Source organism: Danio rerio, chromosome 10 (assembly GCF_049306965.1).
Source record: "Danio rerio strain Tuebingen ecotype United States chromosome 10, GRCz12tu, whole genome shotgun sequence".
NCBI lineage: Eukaryota > Metazoa > Chordata > Actinopteri > Cypriniformes > Danionidae > Danio > Danio rerio.
The window spans coordinates 32,570,480-32,591,397 of NC_133185.1; the positions used below are offsets into that span (position 1 = coordinate 32,570,480).

Below are 20,918 nucleotides of genomic sequence, written 5' to 3' on the forward strand. Positions count from 1 at the left end.
AAATAGTGCCCTATCGCAAGTGTGAACTGTTGCTAATATTTGCAAATTGTATAGCTAAATTGGTGAGAGATATGTTGTTGTAGAAAGACAAAATGAGTTTGGCCCCAAAGAACACAAACTGTACAAACGGCTATGATTTAAACGATAAAAAGATATAAAAATGCTGCAGTAAAGCTATGATAAAAGTAATTTTTAACTTTTTATTTATTTTTGCTGATATTACCAGGGTATTTTTAGTTTTGTTTTTAGACTCTCCATACTAACCCCAGTGTGCAGCATCCACTTGAATGATAAACATAAATAAAAAAATAAATATAATGTTTATTCCATTACATTAGTTTAATGTGTGTTACCATGATCAAAATATTAGTGTATTAAGACTATAAATTAATGAAACATGGTAGTTTCCATTGTTTATTCCAGGGATCACCAAACTTGTACCTGGAGGTCTGGTGTCCTGCAGATTTTAGCTCCAACCCTAATCAAACACACCTGAACAAGCTAATCAAGGTCTTACTAGGTATACTTGAAACACCCAGGCAGGTGTGTTGAGGCAAGTTGAAGCTAACCCCTGCAGGGCATCGGACCTCCAGGAACGAGATTGGTGAACCCTGGTTTATACCATATTGTAAACCATACCAATCTCATTCAAAGGCATTCGCCAAATGTGTACATTTAAATTTCCACTTAGATGAGATAAAAAATAATAGGTAAGAAACCATCTAAAAAAGCCACACATTGCATTTAAACCAGGGGTCACCAACCTTGTTCCTGGAGAGCTACCTTCCTGCAGAATTCAGTCCCAACTCTGATCAGACACACCTGAACCAATTAATAGTACCTAAAGCAGCACTTGATAATTACAAACAGGTGTGTTTGGTCAGGGTTGCAACTAAAATCTGCAGGAAGGTAGCTCTCCAGGAACAGGGTTGGTAACCCCTGATTTAAACTAACCTACATTTTGACTGATTACGCCAATCATACGTAATTACACGACGACATATGCAACTTGACACTTATTATTTGTACATCCACAACAGAGCGCTTAACTTTGTAGTGTAACCATGTGCTAAATATCAATTTCGTCAATAATGTGTAAGAGAACATCCAAAATATCCATACACTAAGCCAATCATACATAATTTTCAACGCTATCTCATGGCAATTCGTAACTTTTTGATTTAGTGGCTAATTCATATGAATTCGTCAGATCTCATTCATGCAATTTAGTACGATTTGCTTATCCCCCGATGATAGCTGGGTTTAGGGGTGGTGCTTGGTACCATGTCTCCTTTTTAAATGTACATTTTCATAAGACTGAACTCAATCAGCTACTAAACTGGCAAAACGTAAAATAGTTATGTTTCCTCTTGAGATAATTTTGAGGTAATTTTTATGGTGACGTGCAACACGACGCTATTTCTATTTTTACATCCACTAGAGGGCACTTATCTTTAAAACGTAACTATATGCTGGTAAAAGTTGCTTGCACGACTTATTTATTTGGTTGTTTTGGTTGTATCCGACTTTTAACTGTTGGATAGATGGTCATAAATCACTGAACTGCAAGTTCTTGAAGACATATGGGTACACCTCTTCTTTAAGCGTTTGATTGCAATTCATTTTGTCTGAACTGTGACCCTTACACGGATGATCAATGATTTCTATAAACCAATTATGAGGCCTCCTTTTCTAGCATAGTGTGTCGTTGCATTTTGCAGTTCGTCATAGCCCTACACCAATGAGCCAATGTCATCAGTAAAGTCCAGGTCACCCAAGTGGAGTCATGATACTTGGTGCATGACATTGTTGAAGAATATGAGGAAGAACAGCAGGACACAACCGAACCCCTACCTAACGCTGATGGCGTCCTCAAATAGGTCTTTCTTGACACTCTAGATTTTCAAGCAGAATCACAAGATCAAAAGATTTCTGCAAAACAGAGCAATCATCTATGAGCTTGAAAACACATACCTACACTCAAATATGACAAACACACTTCATCTGTATTTGCTCAATCAAGTGCAAATCAGCTCCGACTGCAATTCATCTGAAGTGATTGAGTGGAGATCTTTCATCAGCAGCATCAGTGGCTTTACCTCTTCTGAAAATAATTGGTGCTACAAACATACACATCAACACATACACACACAGTGCCTGACGCCAGACTTCCTCTTTCTCACCATCTGTTTCTGTATGTATATGTAGTAATCTGTAGTGCGCATAAAAGAGCAATATCTTTCTGTTGTAATGTATGTTCTGCTCAGTTTCCACGACCATGCCAACAGCTCATTAATCATCCCAAGCTTGAATGCCCTCAACCCCCTCCCTCCATCCTTTCTTTCTTCCCTCCTTCTGAAAAAAATATATATTATGCAGGCAGATGGAAAGAAGCAGGTCATACCTTAATTTCACAGCAAGTTACACTATGACATAGTTATCGATATTACAATTGGAAGGAACAAAAGACTTATCATGAAATCTGAGTCTAGAATTTATATTTGAAGTAGTTGAACAAGGACTTAAAGTACTGGAGAATCTATCTATCCACACTAAAACAAATGATTCAAACATGGATCCTAGAATTTATAATTTTTTTAAAGTTAAGTGGTTGTAAAGAATTTATTTGGGCTCAATTTAAACAAACAAATTAAGTTGAATAATACTAAATTTAATTTGTTTAAATTTAGCCCAAACAAATTGTTTGCAACAATTTTGCAGACGTCTTTTTTTTTTTCAATGTACACTGTAAAAAATGCTTTGAGTTCCACACAATCAATTTGTGTTGGTACAACAAGAAGGAATTAAGTTAGTTAGTTTTTTTTTTTTACAAATGTAAGTGGATTAAACAAAAAATCTATCTATCTATCTATCTATCTATCTATCTGTCTGTCTGTCTGTCTGTCTGTCTGTCTGTCTGTCTGTCTGTCTGCCTGCCTGCCTGCCTGCCTGCCTGCCTGCCTGCCTATCTATCTATCTATCTATCTATCTATCTATTTATCTATCTATCTATCTATCTATCTATCTATCTATCTATCTATCTATCTATCTATCTATCTATCTATCTATCTATCTATCTATCTATCTATATATCTATCTATCTATCTATCTACCTACCTACCTACCTACCTACCAAAATATATGAATGTTCTATGATTTTAGAAATAGAAAATTAAAAAAAATCTCCCACTTAAGTAAATGACATTGCAACTGAAGAGTACATTTATTCAAATTGAATGTGTCGATGTCTAGTCTTTACCGAAACCTAAAAAGCTAAAAAAAAATAAAATGATGAACAGCATGTGGCTGTACATGTTGATCACATGACATTCTACTGGGCTGTCACAATAAAGAAACAGAAAAGGAGGGGAGGATGAGAAATCAGGCAGAGTGATGACCAAGGGGTAAAGAGGGTGAGTGGAAGAGGAGGAGAATTAAGACAGGATAGCTAAGGAATTGAAAAATCAAGGACAAAAACAGAACAAGGGGAAGAACGAGCAATGCAAGAGGCAGGCGAGAGATCAAATACAGACGAGATGGAAAGAGAAAGAGAGGGAGCAGAAGATTTTCCCTTCTGTTATCAGACTCTGCTCGAGCGGGGGATTGTTCTGTAAAGGAGAAGATGGAAAAGAAGGATGAGAGAGGACACGAGCAGAGAGAGTGATGAGGCCTGGAGTGAAATAGAGGAGAAAGAGAGTTTCTGCTCTCTCCCCTGAGATCGCTCCAATCTCTCGCAGGGTTATCATGATTATCTGCCCCAGATTGCTGCCTCCACCTGTTTTGTCCATAAGAACGGGGCCATCCCTGCTCAAGTTGCCCTGAAAAAGCATTTTTTTCCATCTTAAATACAAGTTAAACTCAATTATCGCAGTGTTCGTGAATAAGGTTTTATAATAGATTTTCACATGAGGGTAGCCGAATCAATAAGGATTAATGAGTCATGGCTAAATCACTTTTTATTATTTGAAATGTGCCATGAATTGTTTTACAAAGCACATACTTATGTAATGCAATTAATGTCAAGAAAGCAAAACATTTGGACTGGTGTGAAATGAGAGAGACGTGAGCATTTGTATAGTGCATTTCCAACACATGCACTGCTAGTTTTAGTTGTACTCTAAATGAATTCGATTAGGCTTGACGTTTATAATAAATGCCGTTTATAGCTGATGCCTCTAAAAATTCAGTTTTTGTTTTGATGGTTTTCTTCCTTTTTGTGAATGCTTTTATATTTAATGTATTTGTTGTAGAGTGAGGGAGACTAAAATACAAGTTTAAAACTAAAAACATATAATGCACAAATGAGGGCAACACAGTGGCTCAGTAGTTAGAACTGTGGCCTCACAGCAAGAAGCTTGCTTGTTCGAGTCCTGGCTGGGTCAGTTGTCATTTCTGTGTGTAGTTTGCATGTTCTCCTTGTGTTCACGGAGGTTTCCCCAACAGTCCAAAGACATACGGTACAGGTGAAGTGAATTGAATTTAATAAATTGTCCATAGTGTGCGTGTGAATGTGAGAGTGTATGGGTGATTCCCAGTACTGGGTTGCAGCTATAAGGCCATCCGCAGTGGCGACCCCTAATGAATAAAGGAACTAAGCCAAAGGAAAATGAATGAATGAATGAATGAATGACGCACAAATGCATCTAAGCTGTTTTCTCACAATTAAATTGTGACTCAATATGACTTATATAATCATGTGTGGCTTATTTAACATTAAGTAGGATTTATGCAATAACATTGAAAGCATTTCATACTTTTGCAGGAGATAAAAGTATAAAATGTTAACAAAATTTAGCAAATTGTATTTGGAACAAGTCTAATATAAACACTGTAGTGTTGTATGATGCACAGCTGAACCTGATGCAAAATTTGCATAAAGAAAACTCCTGGAGCAATCTCTTGGATTTCTTCTGAAATGCCTAAAATTTATGCACAGAATATAGCCAAGCAATGTGTAAATTTGACGGCACACTGTTAACATTTTCCTGTAGAATGTACAGTAACTTATTGGCAGCAGTTCGCCAGTAACTTACTGTAAATCAATTACAGCAATAATACTGTATTTGTATTTCCAGCACCATTTATCTTGCTCTATTTGTATTTACAGTATTATCTATCTTTACTGTAAAATATACATTCATTTTCACAATGCGATTTTAAAACACAGTAACATGCTTAAAACTGTCCAACAGTAAAATCCAGTTCATATTACAGTTTAATAGGGCTGGGCAATTAATCGAAAAGTAATCGAAATCGACTTTCAGATCATATAATTCATCGAATTTTTCCAGATTTATTTTTTTTATTACTTTCTCTATCGTGTGTAGTGTCTAAGCGTATGGTCCGGAGTAGTAAAAAATTTAACTACACGTCCTGACGACACGCAACACAAGCTCTGTGATTGGTCGGCTTGGTATCGGTGACAAGAGTGGATGGTGTTGAAAGCCGTGGGAGAGCCCGACGGAGCAAGTATTTACAAGTGTGGAGTCCAGTGGAGGCCTTTTGTTTTGTGTTTACTTTATGTTTAAAGTTGTTGCACAGCAGCCAGTTCCTGCCTCGAAATAAGCAAGTTTTAGCTACTTGTACAATGAAGGTAGCGTTCAGAATAAACAAACAGAAACTTGACAATGAGGAACAAAAAAAACCCTCTGCCAGTTAGCATTTTGGAAGGGTTGTTGCAGAGCAACACAAACATGCAAACATGCATAAATATAAATGCATGACTATGCACAAGACGTGGTGTTGGTCATCGATAGTCATTTAAGATGATTAACCTATTCTTGAGCGTTACTTTGCACTAAATTGACGATGATTGGAAGCTGCGCCAGAGATGCATTGAGACTGCATATTTTCCATGACATTAAAATTATTACTTTCATTAAAATATTGATGTTCAATAAATATTCATAAATAGTAGATAGTGTGTGTTTCCTTCAATTATTTTGAAATCAAGTAATGCACCCTTCATTTAGAAATCTCTAACTTGTAATATGTATGCATATTTATTGTACAAAACCTGTCAGTGAACTATGAGGGCAAAAAAAATAAAATAAAAAAATAAAATATTCATTAATCATAATTGAGTAAAAATGTTTAATAAATGGACATTAATATTTCAGGAAAATCGCCCAGCCCTACAGTTAAATAATGTGTGACTTATAAAAATCACTAACAGTGTATGTTTAACTCAAGGTGTCATGACTTCTTTATGTCTAGCGCAACAGAAACATAAATAAGAAAATTTGTAAAAAGTGAAAATAGGTCATACTAAGCTCCCACAGCTCTACAAAAATAACAGAATAGTTGTAGGACAAGCTAGTTAAGAAAAATATATTATCTCACTGAACATTCATGGAGTACTCTACCACTCTAACAGCAGCCATATATTATGTAAAGAAAGCGGCGATGTTAAAGAGAGAGTGCAGGCTTGCTGTATTTGTGTGTGAAAGTATGTGAAGGTTGTGACTCTGCAGTTGATTTGTGATTAATATCCTCTGCTCTGCCTCATATATTCTGACACAAGATGAGTAGGACTGAATGAGAAAATTATTCAGGAAGTGAAGTGTCTCTCTTGGACCTCCTTTAGATATTTTAAATATTTGAGTCATTTCAAAAATCTTTATAAGCTCTTCTGTACGTGAGTAGACCTTTTCATGCCTCTAAATCCATTCTTTTGGTATTCATGAAGTCAGCATTTGAATGAAACATTTCCATGTGGAGAAAAAATAACATCAGTTCAGTCTTTCTCCATAGTGCTTCAGTGAGATTTCAGATCTGGAGGTTTACTTGTTACTTGAATTATCATATCAAGTGGGGGCACTGAACTGTAAGACCCTTTTGTGAATACATAAGTACATCTATCTACCTTCAACATACTAGAGATGTAACTGTATGACAATTGTGTATCATGATTATAGAGACCAAAATTATCATGTTATTAATAACAGAATGGTTTTCTTACTTGAAAATGTTTAAAAATGTATGTCACACACACATATTACACCACGTTGTGTATCGAACAATGAACAAGAATCCCTGCATTTTGGATTTGATCCCTGCATTTGGATTTTATGTGTTTAGTTTTTTTTTGTAAGTGTTTTTCTACCTAATTCAAAGTATTGATTAGAACAGTGTTTCACAACCCTGTTCCTAGAGACACACCAACAGTACATATTTTGGACCCCAATGATTCAAGATTTGCGAATTATCTGCAAAATCTGCAAATTATCAAAATCAAAATAAATCAATCACAGTTTAAATGATAATGAAAGTTTGAAATAAAAATGCTAACCTTTTGAAAATGGACTGTGGTTTATCTTGAAACAAGTAACTGTGACAGCACTACATCTACTCACCGGCCACTTTATTAGGTACTCCTATCCCAACTGTTTGTAAAAGCCAATTTCATTCATTCATTTTCGCCACAGCGGAATGAACCACCAACTTATTCAGCACATTTTTACGCAGCGCATGCCCTTCCATCTGCAATCCATCCCTGGGAAACATCCACACGCACTCATTCACACTCATACACTACGGAACAATTTAACTTGCCCAATTCACCTGTACCACATGTCTTTGGACTGTGGGAGAAACCGAAGCACAGAGGAAACCCACGTGAACGCAGAGAGAACATGCAAACTCCACACAGAAACGCCAACTGACCCAGCTGAGGCTTGAACCAGCGACCTTCTTGCTGTGAGGCGACAGCACTACCTACTGCGCCACTGTTGCCTAACGCAAAATTCTAATCAGCCAATCACATGCAGCACCTCAATGCATTAATGCATGTAGACATGGTCAAACCGAGCATCAGAATGGGGAAGTAAAGTTATGGTTATAACTTTGGTTATTGGTGCCAGAGGAGCTGGTCTGAGTATTTTAGAAACTGCTCATCTACTTGAATTTTCAAGCAAAACCATCCCTAGGGTTTAAAATTTTTAGAGGCTACAATTCGCACAGGCTTACCAAAACTGGACAATAGAAGATCGAAAAAATGGCTGGTCTGATGAGTCTCGATTTCTGCTGCGACATTCAGATGGTAGACATTCGGACGCAGAATTTGGTATCAACAACATGAAAGCAAGAACCCATCTTGACTTGTATCAACGGTTCAGGCTGGTGGTGGTGGTGTAATTGTGTGGGGGATGTTTTCTAGGCACACTTTGGGCTCATTAGTACCAATTGAGCATTGTGTAAACGCCACAGCCTAACTGAGAATTGTTGCTGACCATGTCCATCCCTTCATGACCATAGTGTACTCATCTTCTGATGGCTACTGTACTTCCAGCAGAATAACGCACCATGTAATAAAAAAATGAAATATCTCAGATTGGTCTCTTGAACATGACAATAAGTTCACTGTGCTCAAATGTCAATCCAATAGAGCACCTTTGGGATGTGATGGAACAGGAGATTCGCATAATGAATGTGCAGCAGACAAATCTGCAGTAACTACCTGATGCTATCATGTCAATATGGACCAAAATATCTGAGGAATATTTCCAGTACCTTGTTGAATCTACGCCATGAAGGATTAAGGCGGTCTGAAAGCGAAAGGGGGTCCAACCCGATACTAATAAGGTGTACCTAATAAAGTGGCCGGTGAGTGTATATACATACACAAATCATGAAATCACACAAAAAAATTATTTGATAATAAAGCATTTAACAATTGTGTGCAAACAAACCATTTAAAAATCCAATGAGCTGAGTATTACCAGTCAAAGCAGCAATTACTGCATATTTGCACTTTGGCTTACTGTCAGAAACAGGGGAAGAAGAAGATAAAGTGTGTGCGTCCAGACGGCTGGTGACGAGACAAGAAAACTCTGTCCTTGAGAGTGTGTGAAGTGAATATTGAAGAGGAACCGCCAGCGGACAACTAGCTTTTCTCTCTAAAGCAAGATAAAGTGAAAACACTTCATACGAACAAAGAGACTATTCCTGGCATAGTTAAAAGGTGATTTAATCATACAAAAAACCCACATATCTGAGGAACACAATCAAAGGGCCACAGCGAACACAGCAGATGCGCCAATTCTCTCAAAGGCCTCTGGGAACTCAAAGTGTTTGCTGCACCACTTAGCAGTCAAACAGCAAGGAAATCAGATTTGCTGACAATAGCTTGGAGTAATGCAGGGTTTGATGCATCTGTGACTGGTCTTATCTTGAAATATCTCGCCTCAATCTGCCTGGTTTTACAGCCGGTACTAGCGTTCTTCTCAAATGATACGATCACAAAAAGTCAGCTGAAACTGAATGCTGTTGTTCACACTTGGTTTTTACATGCGTCTCCTGTGACTACTTGTGAGCAGATGTGAAAACACATCAGTTTTACAGTCTGTGACGCAACATGTAGACATCAGGCTGTTTAATGTTGTGTGAGTTACATAAAAACTCACTACCGCTTACACTAGGGCAACATGTTGTCTCAAAATAGAATTAATACTGATAAATGTAATATTTCACCACGTATCCTTAGTCTTATGTTTGTATTTTGTCCTACATTGCAAAATTATTGGATTACTTTCTTTAATATAGTTTCTGATATTCTGGGGGTCAAGTTAGCTGTTTGCCCATTTATTGTGATATTTGGTGTTCCCTCTCATTGTCAACCTTTAAACCAGAGACACGCTGATATTCTGGCTTTTGCATTTCTTCTAGCGAGGCGCAGAATACAGTTGTCTTGGACACCCCCCCCCCCCCCCCTCTATTTCATTGAGGCTCAGAATCTTTGTCTTCTTTTTAAAACTTTAGAAAACTAAATCCAATAACAGAGGTATAGGAGAACATTTTTTTTAAAAATGTAAACATTTATTGCATTCTTTAATGATTTAAAATTTTAGATGTGGATTGAGTGAAGGCATATGTTTGTGTATTTGGTTTGTTATTATTAGTTTTTTCTGTATTTGTATTTATTTATTTTTTTATAATTATTTTTTTCAGATGTTGATTGTTTTATTTGGAAATTGTTTTGTTGGGGCTAGACAGGATTGTATGTGGTTTGTGGATGTGTATTATGCTATTTGCAATAATAAAAATTCCATGACAAAAAAATACCGATTCAATGAATAAAACAATGACTGTTTCAATCAATCATTAAATAAGCAATTTCATTTAAATGAATGAATGAATGAATGAATGAATGAATGAATGAATGAATGAATGAATGGATGGATGGATCAATCAATCAATCAATCAATCAATCGATCAATCAATCAATCAATCAATCAATCAAATCAACCAATATGGCTAAATGTCATTGTAAAAAAATGCAAACTTGAGTTAATAATACAGTATGTGCAACCAGTTTCTGAGTGAAAGGTCAAACAGCCTATTTTCTTATTCTATTTCTTTATTATTACCCCATCAAAGTTTTTTTATGCTTTGAAGATTATTAGATAAATATAAGTGTTGTAAATTTATAGTAACAATAACACTGACCTTTTTCACTACCAATTACAACATTTTATTTTACTACAATACGTGGTAACTAAGAAAAATAACCAAAATATGAACGCTCAAAATTGACTGAAAACAGACCCTATGTGTCTGCATTACAAAGACATTCATGTTTTTTTATATATTCAGTGTTATAGAATTCCGATTTTATTTGAATTATTAAAGTATAACAATCAGTTTAATAATTTAATCTTATATGTAAAACAATTGGATTTTTATTTTTTTATGCACTCCATCCACCTTTTTTTATGCACTCCCTCGATCTAATCCAAAAAACCCAAACCAACAATTTCTGAATATACTCGGCTAAAAAACGAAACTGAAAATTAATATATATATATATATATATATATATATATATATATATATATATATATATATATATATATATATATATATATGATTTTTATTGAATAATATAATTTTTTTTGAATAATATAATTTTAAAATAATGCTTTTAAAATTCTCAAAAAAACACATGCAAAATGATAAATTATAATCCAGACTGAACATTGCATATACTTGCGATGTGACTATTGCAAATGATCACATTCCGATATTGATGCTAAAACGATATATTGTGCAGCCCTAACTATCATTATATCTTAGATTGTTTATATAGCACTCCTCTACTCTTGCACTTTGGTCAGTGCAGCAACAAAACAGCTTTTGCATTATGCAGTAAAATGAATGGGTTTTATAGCGCAGTGCTTTCTGCATCCATTGTGAAACCTGAATCACACTGCACAATGATTAAAACAATCTGTGCGCTTAACACTGCACAGCATAACCTTTTTTTCAGCTCAAATTTTCTGCTGTTTTCAGCTGTCTGTTTCGGACAAAAATTGAAATGACATTTTCAGCCAATAACTGTCTATAGATGAATATTCAATGCATCTTTACATTTTATATCACAATATGTATTGCAAAAATAAATAAATAAATATTTAATTTTTTCCAATATCACACAGAACTGTTTCACACTAAAAGTAAGAGTTTTTAACCACCTTAGGTTTCCAAAAATATATAGTTCCACCTGTTTTAAGTATTTCTTAGAACTCAATGACCTGAGACCACAATTCTTGTGTATCTACTCTTTCAATCCTCTCCAATTATAAATAACAGAAATGTTCCATGCAGTATAGGTCTGCATTCATATCATGACGCTGGGACTTAAATCACTGTCACAGGCACTACAGCAGGCCTCTAATCAGACAGCATGTTCTTTATTCCTAAGTGACACATTGCAATGACAGATCGGCTGGCGTGGTGATGGATATCGATGCAAAGCGGCCATTCATTACAAGATTTTTGGGTGCTCTCCATCTTGGCAGAGATCGAGGCCCACGGCGTCAGTCATTCGCCAATGAGTTCTGATGGAAGCCAAAACAGAGCGAGCGAAAGCGCTGACAGCAACAAGATGGTTTCAATGGGTTTATGACCCAGATCTGTATGTCGGACACTAATGATTGTCATTTATTTACCCTGCTGCTGAAAAATTACACCATAAAGGTCTCAGAAAACTAGCTTATCAACAGGAGTCTATTTTTGTGACTTCTATTTAAATTTGTACTGCAAAATAAAATAAAATATGGCCTAACTACAGTACATTACAATATCCAAAGTAAAGTATTTTTCTTTTAAATATGCAATACATAAATAAATAACAAAAAAGGATATAAATTATTATTATTATTAAAGATCATTACTACATCAAATGTCTGTAATATGCAAAATTCTACAGTAGAGAGCAACTTAAATGAAGTTAGTAAGCCACCAAAATGAATTAGAATGTAAATAAACTGCAATTAGATTTTAAATTACACCGTGTCCTCTATCAAGAGGGCACTTACAGCATTTAAGTGAGTATTCTCATAAGCAATAAAGACGATGTAAGCACATCAGACTGTGCTGTTTCGAAGAAGTGGCAGGAGGAGAAGTGCAAACACAATCATCATCCAGTCATTATCAGTTCATTATATGCTGATCGTGTGCTGCACTTATGATCCCACAAGGAGCAATTCACAATTTACACTTTACACTTCATGGTAGTCACGCACACCTCACACTACACACACTAAATCACTTCAAAAATAAGCAGCCATACTCACAAGCAGGGGGTTATAACACTTTTTTTTCCAGAAGACGCATATTTTAACACTCAAAATCTTTCAAGTACATGATAATAGAATGCGTTCCAAGTTTGACCCACAACAGAAAAATGTAAAAAGTACAACTTTGAATGATTAAAAAATGGTAAGCATCAAAAATAATGTTTTTTTTTAATATATATAAAAATAGACAATAGCATCTGCTCTCAAATGCTGGGCTTGTGTCTCCTAGTGACAATCCACTTGTTTAGTCATGATGTATAAAATACTGCGATCTAAAGTTAACAAGAATTGTTTATATTATTTATTAAATTATACATGAATTGTATTTTATTAATGTCTACCCCTACCCTAACCACCAAAGTAATGGAAAAACACTAATTAAACAGAGTAATGTTTAAATTATTTATTACATTACCCACTGAATTGTATTTTATTAAAGTCTACACCTCAACTCAAAACACAACTATCAAAGTAATGAAATTATGAATTATTGTTGTACAGTGTCAAAAAAACCTCTATATTGATGTATTCTCAGCTGTATTCCATCTAGACTCAAATGCAGCCAAGGATGCTAATAATGCTAGCACTAGTAACATTAGCTTAATTATCAAAGGTTTTTTTTTTAATACTGTGGCTGTAATTAGATAAACATTTTATGATTTTTTAAATAGTAAAATGAACTGTCAGAAATTAGTTTTATTATTGGTTTTGTTCCTACTTGAAAGTTTGGTGACCCCTCATTAAATTCTGGTTCTTCCATGAATTTAATTACATCTTTAATTACATCTTACACTGTAAAAAATGCTGGGTTCCACACAATTCCTTCATGTTGTCCTACACAAATCGATTAAGTAACTTAACCATTTTTCCTAAAAAAAAAAAAAAAGTGGATTGAATGTAAAACAATTAAGCTGTCCCCTAAAGAACTTAAGAATTGTGTTGTTTCAACTCATAATAAATAAGTAAACGAAACAAAAACAAAAAATAAAAAAAATCATTGTTTGACTGAGCATACTTATTTAAAAACAAGACATTTTGAAGAATGTTAAAAGCCAGTAGAAACTGAAATATTAAATAAAAAATAAAAACATATCCAACAATATTTAGAATATCTTCTTTTATGTTTGACAGATGACAGAAACTGAAATAGGTTTGAAACAAATGAAGCTTTAGTAAATGGTGAGTAAATTGTAATTTTTAGTTGAACTATCCTTTTAAAAGCGATTAATTTAAAGATGCAGCCTTACAGAGGAGGATTCTACAAGTTCCGGTTTTAAAAGATGCTTGTTCCGACAAATCCTTCAAGTTTTATCTGAACATAAATACAGCCCCCTCACCCAATCCCATATTTTTTCCCCCATTCCCTTGTCACCCTCTGAGTCTCCCTCTCTCTCGTTTTGGTAATATAGGAGGAGATGATAAAAAAGGGCCACTCTTTTACTACTGACAGAGTTTCATTTATCTTATGATGAATGGCTGCCCTGCTGAGCCTGTTTCCTCTGTGGCGCACAGTTTGCGCAAAAGAACATCTGAAACTGGAGAAAAACAATAAGAAGGGAGAATAATAAACATGTTGAGGATGAAGGAAGTGGAATTTAATGAAAAGTTGAGAAGACTTGTAGGATTTTAAAGAACTTGAATAGAGATTGTGGTGATTATGAAAGCTGACTAGATGAGCAGTTGTCTATTATTTTACACTAGATCTTTTTCTATTTTTTACACTAGATCATAAAGAATAATAATAATAATAATAATAACAACAACAAAAATAATAATCTTTGGTGGAAAAACCCTGAATTTAAATGACATTTTGTCATTACAGTGGTCCCTCGTTATTCACAGAAGTTACATTCTTAAAATAGCCCACAATTGGTGAAATCCACAAAGTAGTCCGCTTTATTTTTTTAAATTATTATAATATAAAATGTTTTAAGGCTGTAAAACTCCTCACTTTACACACTTTTATCAGACAGACATTAACATTTTCATACTTTTCTCTCTTGTTTAATCATGAAGTTTAAAACTTTGTAGAAAAATTAGTTCTGTACTATAGAATGAAACCAAAGATCAAAACCATTTGATCTTCATTTATTTATTCCATAATGACACCTTGCAGCCATGTAACTTCTACCTTCCTTAAGCATGTCTAGAAGTTCAACTTTTTGAGTGAAGATTACCAAATACCTCTGCCTTTTGAGGGCTAACCACAGGTGCCTTTGACGGTGTAGAATATTTTGTCAACATTGTGGGGAGAAAATTTGCAAACATACAGTACAGCACTTCAGAGTCACACTGCTAGTGATCGAAGATTATGTAAATTTGGCAAGCAGAACTCATTCTGTACTGTACAGGAGACAGCATGGAGGAGAGTAATTGACAATTGGAATTGTCAATGATAATTATCAAATAATTGAACATGGAATGATAACCATGTTCAAGGTATACCGCGGTTTGAAAAAGTCAGGGTTTTAAAACCTTCAAAATTTTCTGCTATACCACTCCTAAGGTATGTATGAGATTTTTTATTTACATTTTTTAGGACAGCAGAAACTATATCCAAAGCTTTTTTTAACTGTACAGAAATCTGTGTTTTTTAAGCAAATTAAGACAGCAGAATGATTGATTGATTTATTCAATTTATTTTGCCTGACATCCCAGCAATCGCACAACATCATAAGACGTTAATATAAGGTTGGATGTAGGTCATGACGTCAGGTGACCAAAATTCAATGTCTAAGGACAAGCGTTAATTTGACATTAAGTGACGTTGATATTCTATTGACTTTAGCATGTGTTAAATAGTGACCAAAATCAAACATCTTAAACCAACTTCAAATTAACGTCAAAAACTGACATTTATTCGTCAGGTATGACAACCAAAGTCCAACATCTGATAGAGTCATAGTGGTAAAATCCCCACAACGTCAAGCTGTAACATCATTAGAAGTTGATATTTGGTTGATTTTAGGTTAAATGTAGGACACTAATGTTGGCCTGACGTTGGGTTTTGATGTCAACCCAGTTTTTAATTCCAATAAAAATACAACATTCCCTCGATGTTGGGGTACAGCATCAATCTGACATCATGTGATTACTGTTGCAAAATATTTAAAATGTTTCTCGAGATAAAAAATATTGTGTTCAAAGGCATTAAAAAATATACATTTTAAAGTTTCTTACTTTACTTTTACTTAGAATCTTATAGCAGCCCATGCCTAGTCTACAGCCAGTCAGAACGCAGAACATATACAGAACACTAATCAGGACGCAGAACACAATGCACTGTAGAAAAAAAGAATGCAAATTGCACAAAACTGCGAGACCGCAAAAAGAGAACCACAGTTTTTTTTATTTGAAACATAGAGAAAATGTTACCAGACATAATATATTGATTTATGGGAAGAGTATGGACAGATAGAAAAGAATCATATTCTATGTATTTACTGTGTGTCATGATCTGAGCTAGAAAACTACAAAAGCCATGAAACACAACCTACTTCATCATCCAAGAGGAACAATGGGCTTCTCAAACTGGACAAAGGAGAAGAAATGAGTCTGTATGTTTAAATTCTGCTGCAAATTGTGGCTGAACTGCAACTCATATCCCTCTGAGAGTGCACAATATAAAAAGAACTACTGCATATTGTGAAATACACTAGACGGCTACGTCCTTGCACAGTTTGAAACTGTATTTCAAAAACTTTATTCAGCAGCAGCATACTGCATTCAGCTACATCGCTAAACAAAGGTAGAAAACCTTGGACAATGAGCAGTAGACAAATAAGCAATTAAACCACTACCAGCTTCTTAACTAGTCTAGACCTGAAAGAATTCAACAAGAACACATTATTCCCTTTCGTCTGCTACTTGTTTAAATTCTTTGTCTATGAACATATTGTGTCAGGAACATATTTAGCCTAGTCATAGCCCGTCTGCTGTAGTTGATTTTTGAATCTGCTGTAGTTGTAGTTGAATTTGTACTAAGTGTACATTTATTGTTTTTTTAATGGTCAATAATATTTTCATTTTAATTGCAGTAACTCATTGACAAATAATACATCACAGTAAACATAAACATCAATATGTCCACAACAATGAATGAATGAAATGAACAAGTGAACAAACAAACAAACGAATGATTGTTTGATTAAACTTGACAATATTATGGCATAATTATCATCTTTTACTGTTAGAGTGTAAAACTTCTCAAACAAAAGTAATATTTTAGCTAAACATCAATACATGCGCAATACATACATAAATATAATTGTTTACATATGAATGAACGAATAAATGAATGAATGAATGAATGAATGAATGAATGAATGAATGAATGTTTGGACAAACTCATGAAATTATGACAGAAGTATTGGCTTCACCCTTTAAATATACTTCACAATCAATTAATCAATCACTATATATACAATTTATTTTAAAACGTAGACAACAATCATTCAGAACAAATGAATGAATGAATGAATGAATGAATAAATAAATTAATGAATAAATAAATGCTTGGATAAACTCATGAAATTATGACAGAAGTATTGACTTCACCCTTTAAATATACTTCACAATGAATGAATGAATGAATGAATAAATGAATGAATGAATGAATGAATAAATTAATAAATAAATAAATGCTTGGATAAACTCATGAAATTATGACAGAAGTATTGGCTTCAGCCTTTAAATATACTTTACAATGAATGAATGAATGAATGAATGAATCAATAAATCAATCAATCAATCAATCAATCAATCAATCAATCAATCAATTAATCAATGTATGATTAATCTTGAAATTTAGGCAACATTTATTTCTAATGAATGAATGAATAAAAGAATGTTTGGTTATACTTTACGATCGATCAATTAATCAATCACTAAAAGTATAATTTATCTTGAAATTGATAAAAAATCATTTAGAACAAATGAATAAATGAACAAATTCTTTCTAAATGAACAAATGAATGAACAAATTCATTCTGAACAAATTAACAAATGAATGAACAAATTCATTCTGAACAAATGAATGAATGAACATTTATTCTGAACAAACGAACGAACAAAGAACGAACGATTAAACGAATGGTTAAACACAAGAAGTTATGACAAAATGACTGGCTCCATCCCCGGTGCAACCCACACCTTTTAAGCCAAATGGACCTAATCCAGCTGAATGTATTTAGCAATATAACAACAACCAAATGGCATTACTTTCAACATACAGCATTTCCAGTGTTATGTCTAAGAGCAAGCAGCAGCTGACAGGAACAAGTGTCCTTAGCCACTACCACTGTCTTGCCTTGTCTTTTTCTATTCTCGTTAAACCTCAAGTGATCTCAAATCACCTGCTATGAAAGACACTGTTTTACATTTCAAACAACAAAGTGTCGACTCAGATGCCCTTATTGTGTCCTCTTGTGTGACGCTTCTTAAACTGACCGGTCTGGTGCAGTACAAAAAAAAAAATCTGTCGGTTCTCCTCCGCAGTTTTCCTCCAGCAAGCCTAGTCAGCTGAAGGAAGCACAATAAAAGGCCTCAGTGACTGTAAAGCATACCGTTTGGCTCTTGGGCTGCATGAAACATGAGCGGCAGAGAAACAGAGCTCCATCTGTGTTAAGCGGCTCTGGGCGGAGGATGCCCTTTCTGAGGTCGCTTTCTCATTTGATAATCTTGACCTTAACTAGAGATTAGAAGTGAGAGAATGCAAAATTTATTTTAGGTCAACATCAAAGCAATGCTGCCGGTGCGGGTGAAAAATCAACTCTTAGAAACAAATGGTTTAAGCTGCTTGGTGATAAAAAAAGGATTTATTATAAAGAGAAAGAGAGACACACAGTAAATATACCGTATGAATGCAGGCATTTTTTGTGGTGTAAATAATTCAGATTGCTCTAAATGTGTCATGAGATGCAGTTTTTCAGATAAAAACAATAATAATTTAATAGCAGTCTTCAATGTGATATACAGTTATAGAAAAAGCTAGAACACTTAAATTATTCACTTCTTTGTCAAATGGTATGTGTATAGTTTAAATAATATGTTTATTTGTGCTGTTCATTATATTACATGGAGTATTTATTTACATAATATAATATAATATAATATAATATAATATAATATAATATAATATAATATAATATAATATAATATAATATAATATAATATAATATAATATAGGGGCGAAGCAGTGGCGCTGGGTCGCTGTAGGGGCGAAGCAGTGGAGCTGGGTCGCTTGTTTGAGCCTCGGCTCAGCTGGCGTTTCTGTGTGTTTCTGTCTGATTCCCAGAGATGAGTTGCGGCTGGAAGGGCATCCGCTGCGTAAAAACTTGCTGGATAAGTAGGCAGTTCATTTGCTGTGGCGACCCCGGATTAATAAAGGGACTAAGCCGACAAGAAAATGAATGAACAATATAATATAATACAATACAATACAATACAATACAATACAATACAATACAATACAATACAATACAATACAATATAATAGCAATTTTAATAAACTTTTGTCATTACAACAGTTCACAGATTTTTATGTTTTTTAAATGTTTAAAAAAAAAAGCATTAAGATAATTTACTTTAAAAAAATTATTTGAAACATTTTTGTTTACATTATAATGCTATACATGGCTTTATGGCAACATTATCATCCAATATAATACTTTGTTACTGCTAATAATAAAGTTGGTTTAATATCGATGCATCTCTAAATGCTTTCAGAAAAAAATTAAAATTGCTGGACCATCACATCAACTTAAACACAATAAGTAAGGTTAGGCCGATAAACGCTATTATATCAAAGTGCAATAAAATTATGTCAATAACAAAGTTAACTCTGGTCTTTTTAACTCTATACTAAGCTAAGAGTCGACGCGGTCGCGCAGTAGGTAGTGGTGTCGCCTCACAGCAAGAAGGTCGCTGGTTCGAGCCATGGCTGGGTCAGTTGGTATTTTTGTGTGGAGTTTGCATGTTCTCCCCTTGTTCGCTTAGGTTTCTTCCGGGTGCTCCGGTTTCCCCCACAAGTCCAAAGACATGCAGTACAGGTGAATTAGGTTAGCTGAAATTGTACATAGTGTATGTATGTGAATGAGAGCGTATGGGTGTTTCCCAGTGATGGGTTGCAGCTGGAAGGGCATTCGCTGTGTAAAACAAATGCCGGATAATTTGGCGGTTCATTCCGCTGTGGCAACCCCTGATTAATAAAGGGACTAAGCTGACAGAATGAATAAATAATTAAATAAGCTAAAAGTCACACAGCAGAAATGTGAAATAATAGTAGTCAAAAAATGTGTTGACATTAGAGATGTACAGAAAATGTATCAGCCGAAGATATGTCATTTATGGCCCCTTTAATTTTTGTGGCTTCAGTCATTTTTGAGGTACTAAAAAATCTGGAAGCACTAACTTATATCAAAATATGTATGGTTATTGTGCAATATGGGAAATAATTATTGAGATTGCATTTTTGTCATATCGCCCAGCCCTACTCCTAACTGTGGGTATTTGCTCTCAGCATTAAGTAATTCAGCAGGGGCTCACTGACATATTATGACATAAAAAGCTTGTGTCAACCACTCAGAAAACACACACACACACACACACACACACACACACACAAACAAGGCCACACAGTCAGACAGATAAAGGGTAATGGAGACAAACAGCAGTGTTTGTACAGTCCCTGAGGGCTCATCTGACAGGCCACATAAAGTCATGTGTCTTTCTAACTTTGTCTTTTACAGTCATTCATAAACAAACAATAATAATAATAATAATAAGTAAATAAATTAAATAAAATAATAAAATTAAATTAAATTAAATTAATTTTTAAAATATAGAAATATTTTATTATTAAACAAAATAACTAAAAAATTAATTAAATTAAATTAACAAAAATAAATGTTATACAATAGCAAATCAAAACAACAAATGTTTTAATTTACAGTGGGTGAAAAATCTGGTCTATTCACAGAATACATTTTAAATGTTTTCAGTTATAACTATAAATGATAAATTAAGAGGATGTGAGCCTTTATATTATTTACCTTAATTGGTCTCTTACCTTATATATACTCCCCTCCGTGTGTCACATGCCACTCTAGGCAGTGATTCAATTAATTTCTAAAATCCAATAAGTCTTGGGCCAGTCTGGAATAAGCACAGACCTCCAGGGAAGCATTTCCTTATAGCATTTTATAGCAATCCTTTCAATTAAGTGCAGATTATTACCTGGAGGTGATTAAAAGGTGATTCGATTAACCCTGCCCCCATTAATTGAGGTTGAGAGCTTTGTTCTGAATGTGGATTTCACCCTGCTGTGGCCTGCACGTCGGA

The 20,918-nt window shown here is 34.5% G+C and overlaps 1 protein-coding gene across 23 annotated transcripts in view; it reads right to left on the bottom strand.

The window, feature by feature from the left end:
* Nucleotides 1-20,918, bottom strand: part of auts2a (activator of transcription and developmental regulator AUTS2 a) — a 761,138-nt gene that overhangs the window by 474,209 nt on the left and 266,011 nt on the right. The gene's annotated exons all lie outside the window — the stretch shown is intronic.